General features: G+C 38.9%; 2 pseudogenes; both read left to right on the plus strand.

The window, feature by feature from the left end:
* LOC149210424 (transcription factor MYB124-like) overlaps window positions 1-9,090 on the plus strand; it is a 55,206-nt pseudogene extending 46,116 nt beyond the window's left edge.
* Window positions 9,091-13,916: 4,826 nt separating this feature from the next.
* On the plus strand, window positions 13,917-16,084 carry LOC149210425 (transcription factor MYB124-like; annotated as a pseudogene).
* The last annotated feature ends 6,050 nt before the right edge of the window (window positions 16,085-22,134 follow it).

Genomic DNA, 22,134 nt, shown 5'->3' on the forward strand with positions numbered 1-22,134 from the left:
ACAAGAAACAGAATGCAAATAAGAAAAGCTACTACACTCATGAAGATAGTGATGGTCTATCAAACAGTGATGAAGATGAACAAGGTAATGAATATAAGTTGTTAATGGCATTTGAAGATGATGATTATATGGATGCTATAGATGTGGATAACCTTTATGATGAAATTACTAGACTCAAGAGATGTATAGAAGAAAAGAACATGATCATTGATACTCTACAATTTCAAATTGATGAAAAGGAAAAACATCTTGAAAAATTAGAAGGTGAAATTGTTGGTCTTAGAAAAGAGATTGAGAAAACAAAAGCTATTAATCTCAAGTTTGTCAAAGGATCTGAAACTTTGGATGAGATTATCAATGTGTAGCGGTCTCCACTAAACAAGACAGGTCTGGGCTATAATGGAGAAACTTCTCAAGCATCCACCTCAAAAAGTTATCTTGATGCAGCAAGAAGAAATGAGCAAAAGCACAATGAAGATCATCAGGTAAAGCAGGGACGAATTACAAACAAAAACTATCAGGGGCAATCCATCTTAAGAGTGAACAAAAGCTACAACCAGCCACAGGTAAAATCTTCTCAATTTGGTTCAAGAATAGATGACAATAGAAATTACAATCAATTGGCTGGTAGATTCGATAACCGCAGAAGTTTCTTCAATGGACAATGCTTTTCTTGCCATAACTTTGGTCACAAAGCAGCTCAATGTGTTGCATATAAAACGATCATGACTAGGGAAGCTCAAAAACAAAGAAGTATGACCGGGATTACAAAAAGGACCTATAACAACTTTTCGGTTCTTGAAAATGAAGTTGAATGTTCTATTTGCAATAACTTTGGTCATGAAGACTCTGAATGCAGGAGCAGGTTTCAGCAGAAAAAGGAACAAGCCTCAAGCACCAAAACATGGAGAATAAAGGAACCACAAACAGAAAGATGTGGGATAGAATTTTATGCAGAGGGACAGGAAAATCTATGGTACATTGACAGTGGATGTTCGAAGCATATGACAGGTGATAAAGAAAAACTTGAGTCATATTCTGTTCTAGAAAAAGGAAAGAGAGTCTCTTTTGGAAATGATACTCCTGCAACTATAAAAGGAAAAGGCATTGCTCAGTTAAAAGAAAAGGTCAAGGCTGGAAATGTTTTGTATGTTGATGGATTGAAGCATAATCTTCTAAGTGTCAGCCAGATGTGTGATCAAAGAACCGAGGTTATATTCAGATCAAATGGATGTCTTGTTCGTGATCTTGATACAGGTAAAACAGTGATCAAAGGCAAAAGAACTCCAAATAATCTGTACATATTTGAAGAGGGACAACAACAATGCTATCTGAGCAAGGATGATGAGCACTGGTTATGGCATCGGAGGTTGGGACATCTAAGCTTTTCACAAATAAGGAAAGCATGAAAATATCAGGCAGTTCGCGATCTTCCAGATATCAAAATTCCTGACAACACCATATGCAAATCATGTCAATTTGGAAAACAAACCAGAACTAACTTTCCAGAGAAAGAAGGATCAGCTAGCATGCCTCTTGAGCTAGTACATACAGATACATGCGGTCCTTTCAGGAAAAGAACACCTCGAGGAGAAGAATACTTGATATTATTCATTGACGATTTCTCCAGGTTTGTCTGGTTAGGACTTATGAAGCACAAAGATGAAGCATTCGAAAAATTCAAATCCTTCAAAGCCTTGGTTGAAAATGAATCAGGTCACAAAATTAAGTGCCTCAGATCCGACAGAGGTGGGGAATTTACTTCAAATGAATTTTTCGATTTCTGTGAAGAACATGGGATAAGAAGAGAATTCTCTACAGCAAGAACTCCTCAGCAAAATGGAGTTGTGGAAAGAATGAACAGAACAGTCCAACAAATGGCTCGTGCTATGCTTGATGAGTAAGGAACTCCCGCAACTTTCTGGGGTGAAGCTGCACATGCTGCAGTTGTTATTCTAAAAAAAACAAATGTCCGGGTGAACAGCACTCAAACTCCTCATGAGCTCTGGAGTGGTAGGACTCCTTCGGTAAAGCACTTCAAAATCTTTGGGAGCAAATGCTATATCAAGAATACTGATGAGCAGCTTGGCAAACTTGAACCTAGAGCAGATGAAGGCATTCTTCTTGGTTACTCTCCACATAGCAAAGCATACAAATGCTACAATAAAAGACTTGGCAGAATTGTTGACAGCATTGATGTAGTGGTTGATGAGAAGGGATACATTCCTAGGCAAGTACATCATGAAGACATCGAAGAAGATGAAGGCTACCCCCAATGACAGAATGATGAAGAAGAAGAACCTCAAGAAGAACCAGAGGAGCAAATAAGAATAGAAGAAAAGACTCCATCCAGATATGTTCAGAAGAATCATCCAGAATCTCAGATTATGGGGCAGAAAGAAGCAGGTGTACAAACAAGAAGAACAGTTGCAGAAGCTTCAAGCTATTTGGCATTACTCTCCTCTACTGAACCACAAAATGTGAAAGAGGCATGCAAAGATGAATGTTGGGTGAAGGCAATGGATGAAGAACTTGAGCAGATCGAAAAGAACAACACTTGGGAGCTAGTTCCTAGACCAAAAGATAAGAATGTTATCGGAACAAAATGGGTCTTCAAAAATAAATTGAATGAAAATGGAGAAGTAATTAGAAACAAAGCCAGACTTGTTTGTAAAGGGTATGCGCAGCAAGAAGGAATAGACTTTGAAGAAACCTTTGCTCCTGTTGCAAGACTTGAGGCCATCCGAATGTTCCTTGCTCTCTCAAGTTTTCAAAACTTCAAAGTATTTCAAATGGACGTGAAATCAGCCTTTCTGAATGGAGACTTGGAAGAAGAAGTGTACATTGAACAGCCAGATGGGTTCATTCTTGGAAATAATCCAAATCTTGTATGCAGATTGAAAAAGGCTCTCTATGGTCTCAAACAAGCTCCAAGGGCTTGGTACTACCATTTGGACAAATATCTTCATCAACAAGGCTTTTCAAAAGGATCAGCAGATAGCAATCTTTATATAAAAGTTGAAAATGACAAATTGCTAATACTTGTTGTGTATGTAGATGACATTATTTTTGGGAGCAATGAAGAAGCTATGAGTCAAAGCTTTGCCTTGGTCATGCAGAAAGAATTTGAAATGTCCTTGCTAGGAGAACTGACATATTTCCTTGGTTTGCAAATCCAACAAAAAGAAGGAGGAATCTTTTTATCTCAAACCAAGTATCTCAAACAGATTTTGAAGAAATATGGTATGGAAGATGCAAAACCAGTATGTACACCCATGGTCACAGGATGTAGCCTCAGTGCAAATGATGAATCTGCAGCAGTACATCAACCAACCTACAGATCTATGATTGGAAGTTTACTTTATTTGACAGGTACCCGACCGGACATCATGCATGCAGTTGGAATAGTTGGAAGATTTCAGGCAAATCCGAAGGAGACTCATCTTCAGGCAGTGAAGAGAATTTTCAAATATCTTCAAGGACTCAAAATTATGGCTTATGGTATCCTAGAGATACAGATCTTACACTTCATGCTTATACAGATGCAGATTGGGCCGGAAACGTGGATGACAGGAAAAGCACAAGTGGTGGTGCGTTCTTTATGGGTTCCAGACTGATATCTTGGTTCAGCAAGAAACAAAGTTCGATTGCCTTGTCTACAGCTGAAGCGGATTATGTTGCTGCTGCATCTTGTTGCACCCAACTCCTTTGGATGATGCAGACTTTGCAGGATTTTCAAATCACTTGTACACCACCTATCCCCATCTTATGTGATAACACAAGTGCAATCAGCATCTCAAAGAATCCGGTTATGCATTCAAAAACCAAGCACATACCAATCAAGTATCATTTTCTCCGGGAACAAGTGCTTGAACAGAAGGTCAAGTTGGAGTATGTTCCTTCTAAGGAACAAGTTGCTGATATTCTCACCAAACCATTGCCCAGGGACACTTTTGAATACCTCAGGCAAAAGCTGGGGGTTGTTGATGCATCATCTTATTGCTGAACCTCTTCTCATTGATGGTACAGGTTCAGGGGGAGCATATAATGCATTGTTGGCATTATGGAGGATGTGCAGAAGGAGATCTTGGAAGTAGCTGCAATATGTCTCTATCTCTTTCATGGTGGATTATGGTTCTTCGTTGCAGATCTGGTTCATATTCAGGGGGAGCATGTTCTTAGGGGGAGCATAACCCTTTGCCCTTGATGTCAAAGGGGGAGAATGAAGCTGAAGTTTTGAGGTTGCCATCAAGTCCAAAGGGGGAGATTGTTGGCATTATGGCTAAAGTGTTGTCCTTGATGGCAACCCATTCAGGTGATAGATCACAGTACTTCAAGTCAACAGCAGAGATTGATGATCAGCTATCAAATATTGAAGAAAATAAGGGGTACGCAGGTACACCTTACATAAGGTGCGTACACGCAGGTCAGTGTTACATAAAGTGCGTACATACCCGCAGTTATCCCGTTCAGGAGGTGCGTACCCCCAGTGCACACATTTCAAGGCAAAGAAATTCACATGTGGGGTTTTCTTATGTTTTACTCTTGGTATTTAGCCGACGGTATTGTGTTATTATGGTGTCGGCCCGTGGTATTGATCCATGATTTAAGGAAGAGCTTTCCTATATAAAGCAAAGGAGATCATTTGGCTTGAGCATGTTTTGGATTGAATATCTTATGAGGGCTAGATCTGAAATATTATGATCTCTTGGGAGTATGTCTAGATCTAAATAAGGCGAATCTACTGATGGATTGAGATCTCTTTGGCGCATGTTCAGATCTGTAGATCTGACTGTCTGGGTTATTTCTGAAGTCTTGAAATCATCTATGCCCAAAGGTACGCAGGTACAGTGAAAGAAAAGTGCGTACATACGCAGGAACGAAGCGTTTCAGGTGCGCCGGGACGCAGGCACAGAAGGGTTGCAGGTGCGGAGGTCCGCAGGCAGTTCAATAGACTCAGAGCGAGGTACGCAGGTGAGCAGTTGACTACAGTGCGTACGTAATCAGGCGAGCAATTGAGCAGGGTGCGTACATAAGCAGGCGAGCAGTTGAGCAGGGTGCGTACGTAAGCAGGCGAGCAGTTGAGCAGGGTGCTTACTGTAAGCAGGTAGTACATGGGTGAAGCTGCTTACTTCTCTTAAAATGTTTGTTTATCATTGCTGTGTTCTGGGTTTGTTCCTACTATTGTTGATCTGGTTACTACAGTTGATTGGGTGATTCTCTTATACTTGATGATCATTTGATGCTTATGGATCCAGTTTGAAAATTTATGAAAAGTGGTCCTTGTAAAGAAGTAGGGGGTTGTAGCTCCCTTCCAGGAGAGACTGGAAAACGAGAGAGAGTTGTAGCTCTCTGCAGGTTGCAGCCTGCGTACTGGTAAAGGACTGCACCAGTACAAAACCATTGTAAAAGGAGTTTCTAATTTGAAAGAAGATAGAGACATATTGCAGTAGGTGGTTTTCACCCACATTGGGTTTCCACCTTACATCTTGTGTTCTTTGGTGTGACTATCTGTTTTCTTTGTTCATGCTCATTATTTTATGGTACTGACATGCAAAAATAATTCAAAGAACAAATAATGAAGATTTATTAAAAGAATTAGATAATACTGATTCACCCCCCCTCTCAGTATTATTTCCAACATTCCAGATCCCCGTGAAGAAATGCTATCTTCACATCCATCTATTCTACCTCAAAATCAAAAGCAACAACAACAGATAAAAGTAATCTAATAGAAGTTACCTTGACAACAAGAGAAAAAATATCACCAAAATCAATTCCCGATACTTGGGAATAACTTTGTGCTACCAACCGAGCTTTGTATTTCTCCACCTTTCCTTCTGCATTTGTCTTCTTCTTGAACACCCATTTGCTGCCAATGGGATTCCTTCCAGCTGGCAACTCCACCAGATCCCAAGCCTCATTTTCTGCAAAGATGCCATTTCATCAACCATGTCCTCTTTCCAAAGTTTTCCATCCTCTGAATCTACTGCTTCCTTCACAGTTCTGGGATCATCATCAGTAATAGATAAAGAAAATTTTGAACAGAAAGTAGATGGACTATACCATTTTGGCTGTCTTCTTTCTCGAACTATTCTTCTCACACCCGGAGTTTGTGGCTCTTCATCTTCTGATTCCTCCTCTATTGTAGAGTCTGATTCTTTCTCCTTTAGCTCAAACTATATCTTCTTAGGTTCCTGTTAGACTCGGTCTTTGTAGCCCTATGTCAGAGATCAAAACACTTTTTTCATTTCATTTTTAGGTGTCTCGCTCGCTTCACTCAATTGCATTCCACTAGGGGCATGCCATTATCTGATGGAAGGGTCTCTTCACTTGTTTCCCTCATGTTTGTACCTGTCGGGTTGGTCAAAATGCATCAAAGTTCATTTCACGTCATTTACAGTCATAGATGCTATTTTGGACGGAAAAGATTCATTTTAGTTTCTAAGTCTAGGGTTTGGTCTTCAGAATTGTTAAATAATGCCGTAGGCCATGAGGAGGTTTTCAATAAGTTTTCAGTTCAAGATTTTCATCATTAATAAGACTGAAGGATATTTCTTCTTCAAAACTCTGTTTTGAAGAAGAAATCATGAAATTTGTTTAATACATGATGGTTAAGGTTTTTCAAGTTCTACAGTTCTTCAGGCAGCCCTGGTCACCTTGCCAAGATTAATTAGCTCCTATCCCTGCAAAAAATCAACAGAGGAACCATCATTCAAATTCAAAAGAAACAAAGTTTGTTTTAAAATGTGAAAGGAGCCGAAGCCAAAAAATTACAAAAATGGGTTTGTATGAAGCAAAAATCAAGTTCTCAGTTTTATAAGGCAATTCCATTGTTTTTACATTCATTTGCATCCAAGAAGATCAGTTGAAGTTGACTTGAGCAGGTGAGAGGGGACACTGCCCATGAGTTATTTTAAATCAGCATTCCTAGTTTATGAAACTGCCTTGTGAAAGGCTGCTAACTATCACAGCACAGTCGCAACTAAGGCCAAGCAGGAACCTTTGCGTAAGCCTGGGTGAAATATATGTTCAAGGACATGAGATGTTTGACAGTACCCTGTATCTCCGTGGGTTAGAGCTTGTGGACTTGATGGCTAGATATCCGAAAAGCGTAGTTGATAGCACTACCATATAATATGGATGGGTTCACCCAGTGCAACGCAGGGTGTTGGAGGTATATCCTATGCTTAAACCAAAAGATGGGAAACTTTCTTCAATATGGCCTAATCTTCTTAGAAAAGTGATACTTTATCTTCTAGGAGGTGAGGCCCATTTTAGTGATGGTTGTGCTACAGTGGACAGCTATAGTACTTCAAGAGATAAACAAGAAAGATGTAGCACTGCTAGGGGTACACGGACTACATAAATTTCATGTTTTCATGGTACTAGACAATGTGCATCTAATTCACAGTTTCAGAAACCTGCTGATGATACTCTCGTTGCCAAGGAAATGCTACTCTCTGAAAGCTATGACTTTTCGTATTCTGTTCACAAGAATTCTTACATCAAAGCGAAGATTCTAGTTTCTGAGTCAAATGTTGCTCGGATTGAAGAGATGACAAATCAAGTCCCAAGTCCATTGTTTGCTAAAAAAATAATAATGGTCCTTGTTGATATATTTTTACAGGCTCCTCTAGCTAAGAGATTGAATGAAGGCTGACTGTGTGTTAATTGGACGTGACGCACAGAGTCCACAGGTGGGCTAACATTGCATCTCAATTGAAAGAAAAACAAGCAGAAAATGCAGGAGAAGATGGAACACATACTTGAGTACAACTTATAAAAAGGGGAGTTGGTCGTAGGAAGAGGATTTAATCTTGTTCAAGGCACATAAAAAATTTGGCAACCGCTGGACAAATATCGCAAAAGTAGTTCAGGGCAGGACTGACAATGCTATCAAGAACCGTTTTAATGCGTTGTGTAAAAAGCAAGCTAAAAAGGAAGCATTATCTAAGGAAAATGATGAACAGATCCATGTTAATGAAAAAAACCAAAGGATTGTGGTTCAAAATGAAAGCATGCTTAAAATAGTGGACTCTACAGTATGCCCTAAGAAATTTAGGACCAGTAATACCTCAAGAGTATTTCCAGGGGATGGAGCCATTAATTGACGACTGAGGTTAGAGAGCTGGAATCCATGATGTAGTTTAGAACAGCCCTTGCTGTTTTGCCAAATGATCAAATAACCAACAAAGGATTCTTGGTATCCTTTGGCCATTCAAGCCCAAACGATCCCTTTGCTGCAATTGAGCGGCCAGTCAACCAAGGTTCCAAGCTACAAAATGCGTTTGTTTCAAATAATGATCCAAAGCTTTCAGCTTTGACTCAACAAGCAGAACTTTTAAGCACACTAGTCCAGAAACGTAAAGTAGAAACATTGAATCAAAACCATGAAAATTCTTCAGAGGAACTAGATGGAATGCTGATTCAAGGAAAGGACAGTCACTTGAGAAAAAGGATGAGATGAAGGAATCAAGTCCATGTGTTGACCTTAGACCAAACGCTTCAACACCTCTTCTAACTGAGAAGGAGAAAGGCCCAGAAGCAACCTGTATACCTTCAAAGAGGCTTCATATGCCTTCCATGCCTAAACTATGTGAACCATGTGAGAAGACCTGTCAGGAAAGTTCTGAGTTTAGTCTTGGCTCAAATTCTTATATGAATTTCATTGACATGCCCAAAAACAACCCACTTCAAATTGCGGCACCTGTGTTTGTTTGCAACAATAGAATTTTTCAGACTAGCTCTGCCAATATTGAAGAAAAAGAACAAGTCCATGTAAGAAGAAAGGATGGATATTGTGGCTCAACTGCAGCTCAACATGTAATTTCATCAGAGCAGACTGAACAAGAAGATGAGAGACTTGTCCCCATGTCTTCATTTGCTGAGTGTTGCTCGCCCATACATGTGACTCCCTTCTTCCGGTCTTTTGTTGATGGGATTCCTAGTCCACAGTTTTTAGGTAGTGAAAGGCAATTTCGTTTGAGTATGCTTGATTGAGGCTCTGAAATATCATCTCCAGACTCCCATATATCGAGTAAAAGGGGCTCCCCATCATCCCGGACCTTGCTATCAAACAGGCTGTGAATTCTTATACCACAAGTCTTATAGTACATCAGTATACATTGCAACATTTTGACTTTGTTTCGTTAACCAGGTTTTGAGTTTTCCATTTCATGAGGGATACATTGCTGGTATTTTCAAACTCGCATTGTATAAAAATGTGAGTGTATTTATTGGTTTGTTATAGTGAAGGAAGAAATCGAAATGGTGGAGGCCACTTGATATTCTTGTATGCAACGAGCAGCGGATGAAGTAGAGCCATTGATAGGTGATGGGCAACTGGCGTGGTGCATTGGGAGAAGGCGCAACGCATTGGGAGGTCGTGGCGCATTGGACCTCCTGCCACAGTGTTTTTTCCCCTCTGGCGCGGCGCATCCAGGAGGCGTGGCACACTGCGCGCGCGCGGCGCACAGAGCCTCCAAAGCAGTTTTTCACCATTTTTTTCATCAAATTTCCGAAACGACTCAAATTTTCTGCTCCAAGCCAGTTTTATGAGAGAAACAATTGCGACACTTCACAAGTTAAGTGTTGGTTCATCACCTCTAGTTACGCCATCAAAAGATCTGTGGAATACAAATTACGTTATAAATGAACCAAAAATTCTGCTTTTAAATAAATGACGGACAAACGCTGGAGGAGTCGATGGGAAAACTACAGTTGTCCAAGGGTTGTCAGTTTGGGATTGGCGGAGCTCTGCTTCCCATCATCAAAAGAAAATTCAAAACTATTTTTTATTAAAAAAAAAAAAAAGATTAAAACAACAACAGGAAGGTGAAAAGACCGAAAGCTAAGTTTAGAACGAAGACATCTACCGTGGCAAAGGAACCGGATTCGACTACCTATTTTTGACTATAGTTATGATCTACAACTACAGTTTTTGCCTTTTCATTGGTCATCAAAAGTTTCAAGTGGAATAATGTAACGTTGTTCTGTCTTTAGAACAGATGGACAACTCTTCTTCTATCCTCATGATTGTAGTTGTTACAGCTCCCTATTTCCATCGTTTTGTTTTCCCACCTCTAAGTCTATTTATTGTATTGAAAAATCATTTGTAAGGGTTGGTTGGAATTTCTAGGAACGGTGTGGAGAAAAAAACTCAGTGCTTCATTGTACATTTTGGCCAGGAATTTAATAAAAGGATGCGGCTCTGATTCATGAGATTCATGTGGTATGAAGTTTAGCAAATGTTTCCTCGTTCAGTTTCATATGTGTCTTGTTATATTTTACATTTCATTCAAAAAACCATTTCCAGTTTGAATGTTCTTAAGTAGGAAAGGTAGAATCCATTTTTACGCTCTACCTTGTAAAGCATTCATACTTTCTGTGTTTTCTTCTATTTGAAAAGGATTCATGTATACGCCCTTTTCAGCTTTCTCAACTGTCTCTCCACTCCATATTATTTCAGTTTGACTGCTAAACCTCCTGCCTATCTTGCCTCGCGAAATACCCTGTGTCCTTGATTTAATTTCCCAGCTCAGGTGGTCCTTTGGTCCCATACAGCCCAGAAAATTCAGTCATTCAAAAAGTTACCTCTGTCACATTTATTTACTAGCCTAAAATCAGTATTCAGTTTAAGTCATCTCAGACCATATTGTTTATTCCTCATTGAGCGTGACCCGGAGAGAGCCCTCTCCTGTTTTGGTAGGGCTAGCTACCAGACTGAGCGTGGTTTGTGGTTACCCTGAATTTTTCCTTCTTTCAGCCTAAGGCAGATTTAGGCTCTAACATAGTGGTGACTCCACTGGGGACAAAATGGTTTGCTTGTAGATTGTCTTGCCCCAGTACATATCTCAAGTTCAGAGCTGATTATTGATGGTGAACAACGATCAGACATAAGAAGGCTGAAATCATTCACCTCGTGACTCCATTCACTGAAGAATCCAGCAGTCGGTGCTTCATGGTGACTCCACTGCAGAAAGGTCAGTAGCTTTAAGGTTTTCAAGATGGATTGGGTTGCAAGGAGATATGCTCCTATGAGCCGAGATCACATCCCAGGTTTTCCAAATAAAATGCCCAAGGTGGATTGGCTTCAGAATTTGCCTATGTTCAAAAATGTGGAAGGTAATGACGTTGCTCTTCATCTGGTGAAATTTCACATTCATGTGCATAAATTAAAGATCAATTTTCCTGATGGCTATTTGATGAAAATGTTTATGGCTACTTTGGAAGATGAAACTCGATCTTGGTATGAAAGTTTGCCACCTGCTTATATTCATTATTTAAAAGATTTTCATACAACATTCTTTGAAAGGTATAAGGAGTCATATCCATCCTTGGCTTTAGTTCAGGACTGTTGTAGCCATGTCCATAGTTTTATTGAAGATCTTGAGAATTTTTATGGGCGTGATGACTTGATGGACAGAGAAATCATGGAGGCTCTATATAAGAATCCATTTCAGCAACATGAAGAGAAACTAGAGGAGTCCCATCAAGATGCTCAGGAAACTTTGTAGCATGATCAAGATTTTAGTATGGTGGAAGATGAAGGGATTTTGCATCTTGACAGTCAACAGAAATTACATGAAATGGATCAGCTGTATGAGGAAAATTTGTGTACACCTTCACTTGAAATTAATGAAGAAAATCATTGTTTGAGTAGAAGACAACAAAAAGTATTATCTCCTCGATTTGAAGATGAGATAGATCAACTCTTGCACGGTCATGTTACAGCGCAAGTCAACACAGATCTGCAGTGTGCACATGGTCAAGAAGATTATGGTGGAACTTCTTCCTCTTCTGAAAAGGATGACAGTCCGGTAAACAGCTTTATAGATCAGCGGGTTGAAGATGTCCATATGGCTGAAAGTGATGAAAGAAAAAGTGTCGTTTCAGATCTGTCCATAGAAGAAGACAGCATGCAAGGAAGTCTGGTTCTAATTCCAGAATGTGATAATGTCAGGACAGTTATTTCAGATACAGAGTCAGATTGTAATGACCAAGAATACAGTGTGCTGAATCTCATGAAGGAGAACCCCGCTGCTAAAATCATCTGGAATAAAGAAGACAGAGTTATGAATCCAAACGTTCTCATGTCATCAAAACAAAGCCTTCATAAAGAGGTAATCCAGTCTGTTCATGAACAACAAGATGAGAATTTTTGTTCAAGTAAGTAAAAAGGTTTCTCTAGATGAATTTGTGGTAGATGATATAAATGTTAGTGTTGGGTTTCAAGAATCATCTGAAGTTGCTTTTTTCATGATTGATGAAAGTGATGAATGTAATGAGAATCTGGCTGTCATATCATATGAAGATGACCTACAATATATTCAGACTACCGAAGATCAAACCATTCAGGATTCCATTTCAGATTCTTCTTCCTATGTTTCATGTTTTGAAATGTTCTTTGAAGAGGAAATCTGCTCATCTACTTGTTCAGAATTTTTTGAGGACCAAGAACATACTCTTATTGAAGTACATTATGAAGAAAGACCAGAATCAAGAGAAAAGGATACCTTGTTTTTTCAGCAGGAGGTCAATCTTCATACTTTTCAAGATCCAATGGCAAATCTGTTGCAGTCAGCAGTGAAGGTGATTATTGCAATATTCAGTGATGAAGGAGATCATGGTCAACTGTGTTTTTGAATGCCCAGTTACCAATATTCATTGTTGACCAGAAGATCTGATCAGGAGAATCAATCAAGAAGGCATCTTCTTGATTGGTTGCATTGGCATTTTGATATAGTTTGATGGTATATTGTCTGGTAAGAAACACAGGTGGCCATGTACTTCCACCAAGCTTTAAGTTTTAAGTTCAGGTCTTTGTCATTTTGAATTAGTTTGTTAAAGTCAATTTTTTTTTCAGTCATTTTAGCAGTCATTTAAGTTTAAAATTGAGTTAGTTTGAGTCAAAGTTTCAGTCAATAAATGAGTCCAAGTTTTGGTGTTGTTTGTCGAGATAATGACTCCATAGCCCAATGGACGAAGGCACTGTCTTCTCTCCCAAAGATCTGCAGTTCTTGGCACCTCCAAGGAGCCACCATCCCCATTTGGAGCCAATGTTAGAGTCGGTCTTTGTAGCCCTCTGTCAGAGATCAAAACTCTTTTTGCATTTCATTTTTAGGTGTCTCGCTCGCTTCACTCAGTTGCATTCCGCTAGGGGCATGCCATTATCTGACGGAAGGGTCTCTTCACTTGTTTCCCTCATGTTTGTACCTGCTGGGTTGGTCAAAATTCATCAAAGTTCATTTCACGTCATTTACAGTCATAGATGCTATTTTGGTCGGAAAAGATTCATTTTAGTTTCTAAGTCTAGGGTTTGGTCTTCAGAATTGTTAAATAATGCCCATAGGCCATGAGGAGGTTTTCAATAAGTTTTCAGTTCAAGATTTTCATCATTAATAAGACTGAAGGATATTTCTTCTTCAAAACTTGTTTTGAAGAAGAAGAAATCATGAAATTTGTTTAATACATGATGGTTAAGGTTTTTAAGTTCTACAGTCCTTCAGGCAGCCCTGGTCACCTTGCCAGGATCCATCAGCTCCTATCCCTACAAAAAATCAACAGAGGAACCATTATTCAAAGTCAAAAGAAACAAAGTTTGTTTTAAAATGTGAAAGGAGCCAAAGCCAAAACATTACAAAAATGGGTTTGTATGAAGCAAAAATCAAGTTCTCAGTTTTATAAGGCAATTCCATTGTTTTTACATCCATTTGCATCCAAGAAGATCAGTTGAAGTTGACTTGAGCAGGTGAGGTGAGAGGGGACACTGCCCATGAGTTATTTTAAATCAGCATTCCTAGTTTATGAAACTGCCTTGCGGAAGGCTGCTAACTATCACAGCACAGTCGCAACTAAGGCCAAGTTGGAACTTTTGCGTAAGCCTGGGTGAAATATATGTTCAAGGACATGAGATGTTTGACAGTACCCTGTATCTCTGTCGGTTAGAGCTTGTGGACTTGATGGCTAGATATCTGAAAAGTGTAGTTGATAGCACTACCATAGAATATGGATGGGTTCACCCAGTGCAACGCACAGTGTTGGATGTATATCCTATGCTTAAACCAAAAGATGGGAAACTGTCTTCAATATGGCCTAATCTTCTTAGAAAAATGATACTTTATCTTCCAGGAGGTGAGGCCCATTTTAGTGGTGGCTGTGCTACAGTGGACAGCTATAGTACTTCAAGAGATAAACAAGAAAGATGTAGCACTGCTAGGGGTACCCAGACTACAGAAATTTCATGTTATCATGGTACTGGACAATGTGCATCTAATTCATAGTTTCAGAAACCTGCTGATGATACTCTCGTTGCCAAGGAAATGCTTCTCTCTAAAAGCTCTGAATTTTCGTATTCTGTTCACAAGAATTCTTACATCAAAGCAAAGATTCTAGTTTCTGAGTCAAATGCTGCTCGAATTGAAGAGATGAAAAATCAAGTCCCAAGTCCATTTTTTGCTAAAAAAATAATAATGGTCCTTGTTGATATATTTTTACAGGCTCCTCCAACTAGGAGATTGAATTAAGGCCGACTGTGTGTTAATTGGATGCGGCACACAGAGTCCATAGGTGGGCTAACATTGCATCTCAATTGAAAGACAAAACAAGCAGACAGTGCAGGAGAAGATGGAACACATACTTGAGTATAGCTTATAAAAAGGGGAGTTGGTCGTAGGAAGAGGATATAATCTTGTTCGAGGCACATAAAAAATTTGGCAACCGCTAGACAAATATCACAAAAGTAGTTCAGGGCAGGACTGACAATGCTGTCAAGAACCGTTTTAATGCGTTGTGTAAAAAGCAAGCTAAAAGGGAAGAATTATCTAAGGAAAATGATGAACAGATCCATGTTAATGAAAACAACCAAAGGATTGTGGTTCAAAATGAAAGCATGCTTAAAACAGTGGACTCTGCAGTATGCCCTAAGAAATTTAGGACCAGTAATATCTCAGGAGTATTTCCAGGGGATGGAGCCATTAAATTGACGACTGAGGTTAGAGGGCTGGAATCCATGATGTAGTTTAGAACAGCCCTTGCTGTTTTCCAAATGATCAAATAACCAACAAAGGATTCTTGGTATCCTTTGGCCATTCAAGCCCACGTGATCCCTTTGCTGCAATTGAGAGGCCAGTCAACCAAGGTTCCAAGCTACAAATGTGTTTGTTTCAAATAATGATCCAAAGCTTTCAGCTTTGACTCATCAAGCAGAAATTTTAAGCACACTAGTCCAGAAACATAAAGTAGAAACATTGAAATCAAAACCATGAAAATTCTTCAGAGGAACTGGATGGAATGCTGATTCAAGGAAAGGGCAGTCACTTGAGAAAAAAGGATGAGATGAAGGAATCAAGTCCATGTGTTGACCTTAGACCAAACACTTCAACACCTCTTCTAACTGAGAAGGAGAAAGGCGCAGAAGCAACCTGTATACCTTCAAAGAGGCTTCATATGCCTTCCATGCCTAAACTGTGTGAACCATGTGAGAAGACCTGTTAGGAAAGTTCTGAGTTTAGTCTTGGCTCAAATTCTTATATGAATTTCATTGACATGCCCAAAAACAACCCACTTCAAATTGCGGCACCTGTGTTTGTTTGCAACAATAGAAGCTTTCAGACCAACTCTGCCAATATTGAAGAAAAAGAACAAGTCCATGTAAGAAGAAAGGATGGATATTGTGGCTCAACTGTAGCTCAACATGTAATTTCATCATAGCAGACTGAACAAGAAGATGAGAGACTTGTCCCCATGTCTTCATTCGCTGAGTGTTGCTTGCCCATACATGTGACTCCCTTCTTCCGGTCTTTTCTTGATGGGATTCCTAGTCCACAGTTTTTAGATAGTGAAAGGCAATTTCGTTTGAGTATGCTTGATCGAGGCTCTGAAATATCATCTCTGGACTCCCAGATATCGAGTAAAAGGGACTCCCCATCATGCCGGACCTCGCTATCAAACAGGCTGTGAATTCTTATACCACAAGTCTTATAGTACATCAGTATACTTTGCAACATTTTGACTTTGTTTCGTTAACCAGGTTTTGAGTTTTCCATTTCATGAGGGATACGTTGCTGGTATTTTCAAACTGGCATTGTATAAAAATGTGAGAGTATTTATTGGTTTGTTATAGTGGAAGGAAGAAATCGAAATGGTGGAGGCCAGTTGATATTCTTGTATGCAACGAGCAGCGAATGAAGCAGAGCCATTGACAAGTGATGGGCAACTGGCGCGGCGCATTTGGAGAAGGCGCGTGACGCATTGGGAGGTCGCGGCGCACTGGGCCTCCTTCCAAAATATTTTTCCCCTCTGGCGCAGTGCATCCAGGAGGCGCGGGCGCACTGGGCGCGCGTGCGGTGCACAGAGCCTCCAAAGCAGTTTTTCACCATTTTTTTCATCAAATTTTTGAAACAACTCAAATTTTCTGCTCCAAGCCAGTTTTATGAGAGAATCAATTGCGGCACTTCACAAGTTAAGTGTTGGTTCATCACCTCTAGTTACGCCATCAAAAGATTTGTGGAATACAAATTATGTTATAAATGAACCAAAATGTCTGCTTTTAAATAAATGACGGACAAACGCTAGAGGAGTCGATGGGAAAACTACAGTTGTCCAAGGGCTGTCAGTTTGGGATTGGCGGAGCTCTGTTTCCCGTCATCAAAAGCAAAATTCAAAACTATGTTTATTAAAAAAAATAAAAAAAAATTGAAACGGCAACGGGAAGGTGAACATACCGAAAGCTAAGTTTAGAATGAAGACATCTACCATGGCAGAGGAACCGGATTCGACTACCTATTTTTGACTTCAGTTATGATCTACAGCTACAGTTTTCGCCTTTTGATTGGTCATCAAAACTTTCTAGTGCAATAATGTAACGTTGTTCTGTCTTTAGAACAGATGGACAGCTCTTCTTCTATCCTCATGATTGTAGTTGTTACAGCTCCCTATTTCCATCGTTTTGTTTCCCACCTCTAAGTCTATTTATTGTATGAAAAATCATTTGTAAAGGGTTGGAATTTCTGGGAGCAGTGTGGAGAAAAAACTCAGTGCTTCATTGTACATTTTGGCTAGGAATTTAATAAAAGGATGCAGCTCTGATTCATGAGATTCATGTGGTATGAAGTTTAGCAGATGTTTCCTCTTTCAGTTTCATATGTGCCTTGTTATGTTTTACATTTCATTCAGAATCATTTCCAGTTTGAATGCTCTTAAGTAGGAAAGGTAGAATCCATTTTTATGCTCTGCCTTGTAAAGCATTCATACTTTGTGTGTCTTCTTCTGTCTGAAAAGGACTCATGTATATGCCCTTTTCAGCTTTCTCAACTGTCTTTCCACTCCATATTATTTCAGTTTGACTGCTAAACCTCCTGCCTATCTATGCCTCGAGAAATACCCTGTGCCCTTGATTTAATTTCCCAGCTCAGGTGTCCTTTGGTCCCATACAGCCAGAAAAATTCAGTCATTCAAAAAGTTACCTCTGTCACATTTATTTACTAGCCTAAAATCAGTATTCAGTTTAAGTCATCTCAGACCATATTGTTTATTCCTCACTGAGCGTGACCGGAGAGAGCCCTCTCCTGTTCTGGTAGGGCTAGCTACCAGACTGAGCATGGTTTGTGGTTACCCTAAATTTTGCCTTCTTTCAACCTAAGGCAGATTTAGGCTCTAACAGTTCCTTTGGTTGGACTTCATGTTTAATAACATCTTTCGCCTCTCTGAACACCACATCTCGACTGTACACAACCTTCCTTATTTCTGGGTTCCAAAGCTTATAACCCTTTAAACCATCCTTATACCCAATAAAGATACACTTTTTAGATTTATTATCCAACTTGGTTCGTTTCTTCTTTGGAAAATGTACATATGCATCACATCCAAATACCCTCAGATGTGAAAGAGACGGTTTGTTACCAATCCATACCTCTTGTGGAGTCTTATCCTCTAACGCCAATGAAGGTGATCTATTGACCAGGTAACATGCTGTCTCCACCGCCTCTGCCCAGAATTCCTATCCTAACCCGACACTACTAAGCATGCTTCTTTCCCTTTCCATCAACATCTTGTTCATTCTTTCCACAACTCCATTTTGCTGAGGTGTATATGGAGTAGTCTTCTACGTGCTATACCACACTTCTTACAAAATTCTTCAAATTCCTTACTGCAAAACTCTCCACCGTTATCTGTCATCAGCGCCTTTATCTTCTTCTTTGTTTGGTTTTCCACTAGAGCCTTAAATTCTTTAAACCTATCAAAGACTTCAGATTTCTTCTTAAGGAAATATATCCATGTATTCCTTGAGAGTCATCTATAAATGATACATAGTACACAAACTTACCCAGTGATGGAACCTTCATAGGTCCAAACACACAACTGTGCACAAGCTCTAATATCTATTTCACCCTCTTACCACCAGAGGGGAAACTCACCCGATTCTGCTTTCCATATACACAATTTTCACAGAAATAAAAATCCAGAGGGCTATTACTCATACCTTCTACCATACCTTTACCATGAAGTATTCGAAGGTCGTTCTCTCCAATATGTCCAAGCCTTTAATGCCACAGCATGGTCTTCTCTCCAGAGACCACTAGATTTTCTACTCCACTTTCAGGAACCACAGAACTGTTGCACCTATCAACAACAGTGCTACCTTGCAACTTGTACAGAGTTCCAATCCGAACTCCCTACATCAATACCATTGCTCCCCAAACCATTTTGCAGGTATCCTTCTCGAACACTATTTTTACACCTGCATCATCCAGCTTGCTTACAGAAATCAGATTTCTGGCCAATGCAGGAATATGTAGGACACCCTGAAGTGTTCTAACCCTTCCACCTTGCAACTTCAACTTTTTTTTCCGTGACCAACGATTCTAGCCTTCCTATCATCCCCTAAGAAGACATCACCACCATCATATTTCTCATACTCGCAGAACCACTCTCTATGGGGAGTGAAGTGAAAGGATGCACCTGAGTCAATCAACCATGCCTCATGATCTACATGTGTACTTAAAGAAGCCAAGTACACATCCCCACCTTCATCTGAGGTGGTTTTCGCCTCTGCAAAAGGAGCATCATCAGATCCCTTTCCTTTGTTAGGAGCTTTAGATTTACAAACCCTTTTGTAGTGCCCTTCCTTTTTGTTTTTCTAGCACACCACCTTTACAGGTTTTCCTGGAGATTTAGATCTCCCTCTAGATTTATATCTCCCACTCGATGACTTATTTTTGTTTCTGTTCTAGGATAGTCCTCGTATAGACAAGGCATCACCATTCTGGATCTCCATATTTTTTCGTCTCATCTCCTCCGTCAACAAGGATGAGACTATTTTATCAAACTGCAAGGAAGTTTCATTGCTACCAATTGCAATAACCATACTATCCCACGAATCTGGTAGAGAACACAACAAACTGATGCCCTTATCTTCATCTGAAATTTTAATATCAACAGACGCTAACTAACTTACCACAGTATTAAATGCGTTCAAATGCTTTGTCACGAGTCTCCATCTTTCATCCTCAGGTTATACAGCTTTTTCCGTAGGAACAGTTTATTCACCAGAGACTTAGATTGGTACAAAGTCCCCAACTTATCCCACAAATCCTTCGCCATAGCTTCCCCTGATACATTCAGCAATACTAAATCTAAGACACACAATCGTATCGTGTTCTTTGCCTTCTGATCCAACTTCTTCCATTTCTTCATCGGACACCCCCGTTGGTTTAATAACCGGATCTACCGTGATCCACTGATCTTTATCCACCAACAGATCCTCCATCTTGAGTTTCCACAACTCAAAACTCTGACCATTAAATTTCTCGATCTCTATCTTTCCACTGCTCACCATCTTCATTCACCACCAGAATTGATCTCGCAGATCTCCCACTGAACAGGGTCTACCACAGGCCCGAGCGAAACCCCTTAGCAACAAAGGCGTCCCCTTGAAGCCAAAATAGCTCTGATACCAAATTTAGGTTTTAACCCCGTACAAAAATTACACGCATACGAATTCTAAAACATAGAAAATAAACAATGCAAGAGAATAACACATAAAAAACATATACACAGAGATTTTCCCCTGGATCCCAAAACCGAGACTACCAGCTTGATTTTTCATTATTTTCCTTTCAATGTTACAATACATATTTATACATGCGGAAGCATCTAATACCATGGACCAAAAACCATCGAGTCCAAAAGCATGGACCGAAAACCATCGCGTCCAAAACCATGTGCGAAAAACATGCACAAAACCATAGAGAGGTCCGCCCAACCTAACATAGGGTCCAAAACCAAAATTTTCCGGGGCGCTGCCCCAGACCCCATAGAGTGGGGTTACCTGCACCCTCAAACCCCCTGTGACTCCCCCGCTATGCAATCGACGCAATGAAGGGGGGCCTCCACCGCCCTTCTAACCCTTCAGTTAACTACGTGGGCTAGTCGTGGAAAGAATATAACACAACCCAACATGAACAATATAATGATCCAATCTGAATCAAATATAAATTGTGTTTTCACTATATTAATGTGCTCTCTGTCATATTTCTATGTGTGTTTCATTTCATTTCCTTCCTTTTAGTTCATGCCTTGTACAACCTAGATCAATGTTTTTATTCCTTAATTTCTACTCCTTTCAATCTATTTATGCTATTCGTTGTTTACTCTTTACGATCTCAACAAATCAAAAGCAAAGTGGGAAATATTTTAGTTTTTTCATATACTCTTTGTCGTGCACTTTATGTGATCTCTACAAATCAAAAGAAAAGGAAAACTTGCATTTTTCGAATAAGATAACTAAGAGCTAACTTCATTATTGTTTAGATTCGAAAATTTATTTTCAAATTTTTTTTGTTCTTGAATCTAACCATGTTGAATTTTTTTGCAAGAGAAAACAAAGTTTTTTGGTGTAAGCATGCACAAAAAGGAAAAGAATTAAAATAAACAAATAAAATTATCTCTCTTCCTTTATTCTAACACACACACACAGATATAGACACACACACACACACACACAGATATATATATATATATATATATATATATATATACTATATATATATATATATATATATATATATATATCTCACTTGGTTAGAAGTTATTTTATTTATTAAGAGGTCTTGAGTTTAAAACTCTTTTTTTTAATTATTTTTTGAAATATTTCTTGCAACTTTAAGTTATTTCATATATTTATTGTAAACTGTATTCACTTACATTATAAAAGTGAATTATTGTATAATTGAATCACTTCATTGTAAAATTGATTCTCACTTATGCCATAAAAGTGGATCGCTTCATAAGTAATTTATTTGTGAAAGTGAGCTTATAAGAAATGTTAGAGAAGGAAGGGGATATCGTTTAACCCAACAACATCATTGTGCATCTCTCTCCAAATGGGTCAACTTATACCTACCACATGGCACTTTGAACACAATTTATAGCGTTTTTAAAAATGGCATAAATTTCACATATGATGTCCATTTTCAATTCTATTCTTTAAAAAAACAACCTATTTTTTCACGAACTTTCCATCCAAATAGCTAATTTCAACTTTTGAGTCCATATTATCTACATTTTTTTCAATATGGATACTTCTCAAGGAAATGTGTTATAGAGGATGTACTAAAAAGTAAAGGATTGTATAGAATTACCTGGGAAAGAAAAACCCCCAATGATGTCGAAAAAAAATCCAAATAGGATAACAAGAACAAAAAAGAACATGAATTAATTACAATGCCCATCTCACATGATTTATAATTTACCTTCAATTATGAAGCCTAGGACAAACTAAATAAAGTATTTGGCCAACAAAATATGATTTGAAACAATCATATTAAAAATTAGATAATGACTTTTCTTAATGATTTCCCTTGCATTGAAGATTATTTATATAAGTTTAAACACTTAGACTTTTACTTCAAAACAATAAGATTGATTATGAAGGATAACTGATGCATATATTTTATTATTACTAATCTTGGCACTAGATATTTTATATGTGTATCTATATCTTATGCCACTAAAGAAACTCTAGGGGCTACATAGAAGTAACCCACTCTTTATCTTCTTATGATTCTCTAATTAGAGAGTAATACAAGCTCTTGCATCTTCAAGTAATCAACACTATCAATACATCTAACA

The sequence above is a fragment of the Pinus tabuliformis genome, chromosome 1_2, assembly GCF_031772625.1.
Source record: "Pinus tabuliformis cultivar Carrire ecotype Pingquan chromosome 1_2, CPIR1, whole genome shotgun sequence".
Lineage (NCBI taxonomy): Eukaryota > Viridiplantae > Streptophyta > Pinopsida > Pinales > Pinaceae > Pinus > Pinus tabuliformis.